The sequence below is a fragment of the Palaemon carinicauda genome, chromosome 22, assembly GCF_036898095.1.
Source record: "Palaemon carinicauda isolate YSFRI2023 chromosome 22, ASM3689809v2, whole genome shotgun sequence".
Lineage (NCBI taxonomy): Eukaryota > Metazoa > Arthropoda > Malacostraca > Decapoda > Palaemonidae > Palaemon > Palaemon carinicauda.
Window position 1 is genome coordinate 86,707,959 of NC_090746.1, and position 5,000 is coordinate 86,712,958.

Sequence of the window (5,000 nt, forward strand, 5' to 3'; positions counted from 1 at the left end):
GAAGGACACTCCAAAATCAAACCAATCTTCTCTAGTCTTGGGTAGTGCCATAGCCTCTGTACCATGGTCTTTCACTGTCTTGGGTTAGAGTTCTCTTGTTTGAGGGTACACTCGGGCACACTGTCCTATATCATTTCTCTTCCTCTTGTTTTGTTAGAGTTTTTATAGTTTATTCAGATCTTTATTTTAATGTCGTTACTCTTCATAAAATATTTCCTTTACTCACTGGGCTATTTTCCCTGTTGGAGTCCCTGAGCTTATATCATCCAGCTTTTCCAACTAGGGTTGTAGCTTAGCGAATAATAATAATAATAATAATAATAATAATAATAATAATAATAATAATAATAATGACCTGAACTCCAATAGCCATGCCATTGAGTGGTTTAGAGAGCGGTTATTAGCTATTATTGGAAATCCAGTTAAATGCATATTTCTATTGATTTTGTGTATATGAATGCATACTTGGGTCATGTTTTGTTGATAATAAAATTTTGTACAGGAAAATTGGTACGTGTTTAGCGATCAAAGATTAATACGGTTATCCTTGTTGCTGATCATCATATTGGAGTGGCAGCGTATTAGAGAATAGGTAAAACAGAAAACGAAGGGAAAGGGGTAGCTGAAAAAAGTCAGGAAAGGATAAATTAAAATAGAAAACATGGTATATTATCGTCATCATCATCATCATCATCATTATTATTATTATTATTATTATTATTATTATTATTATTATTATTATTATTAGTAGTAGTAGTAGTAGTAGTAGTAGTAGTAGTAGTAGTAGTAGTAGTAGTAGTAGACCATCTTCTAGACAGGTTTTATTAAAGTTGAGCAATGCCTCAGTAGCATTGATCTTGTTGAGCTTTGCTATTTCAAGTATATTCCGCCAGTAACTGACTTTGTTGTTTGTCACCAGTGGGAAGAGCAAAATACGTTTCTAGGACAATGGCGTAATGGACAAATGCGTCCCGGACAATTGTGTCACTGGACACTTGAGTGTAGGGATTTTTGCGTTACAGATATTTGGGTACCTTTATTTATTTCTTTAGCTACTGGATATAAAAGAACATAATAATAGATATCAATATCTTATGATTTTATCCGCACTTTTTATCAATTTCAGAAATAATTTTTTTTTACATACATATGTAAACTTATTTTCGTTTTATAAAAATTCTAAAAACGTTCAGACACTTGAATAATTTGGAATAACTACTATTAAGCTCTAGTATAAAAAATATGCATATTATGAGTTACCCCTCGTAAGAATGACAATTTGTTTTCAAAATCGCATTTTTAATCAAAGACTGGAGCCATAGATTGAGCATCTTATTTCTTGGATGAACAGGAACTTCTCTTTGATAGTCTTATTTTCTTTTTTTTTTTGCAACCATGACGTTTTTTAAGGCATCAATCGGTTTCCAGATGAAAGGGTGATGGCACGTTATAGAATTCTGAATTACATTATGCCACCTTCCAAAGTGTTATTGTCTACGCATAGTGTTAACTGTTCGGTCATGAACATTCCATGATGCAATGGACAACGTTGGTTGAATCCTATGCCAACTGCGACCGCTTTCTTGACTCAAGTGTGTAACTTCAAAATAGGCGACAAATTTTTACGTCATATCGCCACCGCTACTTAATTCTAAGAAGCCGTCTATCACATCTGCAAATGCCAGAAATGCTAGTGCAGAGAACCGTCTTCTCTTTAAATTGAACTCCTGAATTTTTTGGTACTGGTGTCATAAACTAATGTTGTATATCTTCTTAAAAATTCATTTTAACAAGTGGAAAAGACAGGAGGTAATTGTTGTATTAGAAAATATTTCTGCGATACTCTTTCTTGACCTTAGTTCAGAATCCGTTAGTAATGGTGTGAGATTGAACTGAAAGTGAATCTGCAATGAATAACTGAATAGTGGGTCTCAAATTTCTTTAGTCGTATTGGAAGAAGAGCAAAAAAAAAAAAAAAAAAATTGCGGGGAATACTAAATGCAACCACTTGGACAGGAATGTAGTAGAGTTGATAGTATATTTGTGGACATATCTTAAAAGTTACATCTGCTATCCAGCTTGCAAACCATGTCAAATCATTCAAGCCTTCTTCATTTGCAAAGATGAGATTATGCCAGTACGACATCAAGAAACATTTGCCCGTTTGGGAGGAGGCGATATTCCTCTAGGATTTAGAAATTTCATCTTTCCTTTAGCATAGGTGGAACATTTTGAACTTTGTCTAAAGCGACGAATTGTTAAAACATAAGACATATCTGCAATGAAAAAATCGTCATTGCTTAACAAAGTTGTACTAACAAGATTTCTTGTTGGCTCTTGTGAAGATATAACAACTTCTCTCAGATCTAAAATCGACACAATTGCTTTACATGTAGCAACCGACGAACAATGAGCGTATCAATAACTGGATTCCTTACTTTATGTTTTTTTAGTATGCACTCTTGCTCTAGACTCAGGGGTTCCCAACCGGTGGGTCGCGACCCCCTGGGGGGTCGCAAAGCCTTGGCAGGGGGTCGCGTAGCCTTGTTAGAAGTAGCTTGGGATAACATTAATTTTATTTCATCAGTTACATTTTTCATGCTCTTACATTTATTTTGTTTCGGTGCAAAGCAAAACGTGTGCTACGTGTGATACCTCTAGAGTCTAGAGGATCGCATCACACAACTCCAGTATATTTTCATTATGTTGGGATTTATCTTAAGGTAATGATAACAATAATTTTCATCGACAACTATATCTCCACCCGAGTTTGATTTCAAGAATAGTGTTCTTGGTATGGCTTCAGTTTCTAAAAAAAAAAAAAAAAAAAAAAAAAAAAAAAAAAAAAAAAAATGTTAAGAAGAGAAAAATAAATTCATAAAAGTTATACGATATAGTACACCAGCAAAATCACACGAAGAAATTTATCATATTAGTTCACCAGTAATTTCAAGATGTTTATGAATATGCTAAAGTCCAAAGGGAAACTGAGTTTTTCTTCCATTCTCCACAGAAATTGGATTGCTTTGATAGGTAGTTCAATTGTAATTAGTAGTTTAATTTACCTGAGCTTAAAAGTAATTACTCCAAATTATCTTATAGTATATTCAGGAATAAATATAGTTTTACAAATGTCCGGGACGCAAATACCCTGGTACACAAATTTCCAAGTACGTAATTTTCAAGGATGCAAATATCTGAGACTTAATTGACCAGTGCACAATTGTCCTTAGACTGCTACATACATACAGTACAGTAGCAAAAATTCTCTAATTTTACTAAATTATACTTGTCAAAACAGGTACAATTGAGCTCGGCTGCTATGCTTACGAGTGGGTGCCAGGTGTCTCCTCTCATCATCAGGTTAGGTCTGGATGGAATGTGTAGAGATGGTTATATATATATATATATATATATATATATATATATATATATATATATATATATATATATATATATATATATATATGGCTTGATTGGCTCGTCATACTGGAGGCTGGTCGCTGATTGCTTGCTGTTGGTGAAGTCTGTATCTAAAATGGGATGTAGCTGCTCTCCCATTGGCTAAGGCATTTATCAGGAGGGGTTTCATCACAGTTAGGCTGCTACTCCGCCCACGATCGTCGAAGTTGGATGGAGTCAGAGTTTGAGTAGATCCAGGCTAGGGTCTTGGTGCGGCCCTGATTGGCCAACGTGCTGTCTGAGCAGGACTCAGTCAGGCAAGCTATTCAGCCGGTCAGAGTCCAGGTCCAGGGAGTCCCGAGCTGCTTGCTGATTGGTTGAGGCTGAGAGTCTCTGTTGAAGGCAAGCTGCTGGGTCGCTGATCACCGATGTTTCCAGGTTGCTGAGAAGTGTTCCTATGGTAGGGAGGGAGGAGGAACATTTGTGTCATATTCAGGTTTGGTTTTTGTGGCTGGATGGACCTCCAGTATCCTGAGGCTCCTGCTACTCGGGGCACTGCCGATGATCTTGGTGTTCCTTGTGATATCTTCTCATACCATGTCCTTGTTGTTGCACGAGGGTTTGGTTCATCTTAATGACTCCCTGTTGAACGTGGCAAGGAAATCTTTCATAAAGTTACGTCTTCGTAACTCTAATGTAATGGTCGGGACATCCACAGACTGGGCATCGGTATAAATAAACAATCTTGGACTTCTTCAGACAACTTAACCGTGGACAAATCAGATGGAATTGTAAAACGTCACACTAATAATTCATGTCATTGCAGAATTTGAAGGTAAGTGGACGAGATTCATCGTTATAAGTTTGATGAAAACTTAACAGTGGCAGCTACACGAAGCAAAATGGAGAAAAACTCATGTAGCCTACATTCAAACTTGATGTCAATGCTGGTTCATCAAGAAAGAAAAACAACCCTTCAACAAAAGAAGTCTTCAAATGAGCAAATAATCAGGTCCCATATTTTATTTGTTTTGAAATAAAGTTAAATAAAGTTGTGAAGCTTTACTAGTAGGTTGGGGTAGTTATGCATTAAGAATCACTACGTGCACATAAAAACAAGCCTACCTTAAACAATTACTAGGGCAAGTTAATTCTAAATTAGTTTAGGAAGTTGAGCCTAACCTAATTCGTAGGAATTCATAATGCCACTTGAGATAGTATGCCCTGAGCTATTCAGCATTGCTGTAGATCTAAATTCTGTTGCAACCAGATGGCAACAGTGGGTTGAAGATTTTAAAATTTATCTAAAAGCGCTACAAAGTATTGAAGATAAACAGAAGAAACCGTTGCTACTGTATAATGCAGGTAAAGAATCCTGGGAAGTGTTAAAGATATTGTAACCTGCAGGTAACAAAAGTTAAGCTGCAATTAACGCTCCTACCTCATATTTTGCTCCTCAGTCAATAAACTCTTTGAATGGCATCAATTTACGGCACAAGCATATCAAAGATCAGATTAAAGTTTAAACGGATTTGTGACTAGTCACTAAAGAATTTAGCTCCCTCAGGTTAATTTTACGAGTTAGAAAATTATATAAT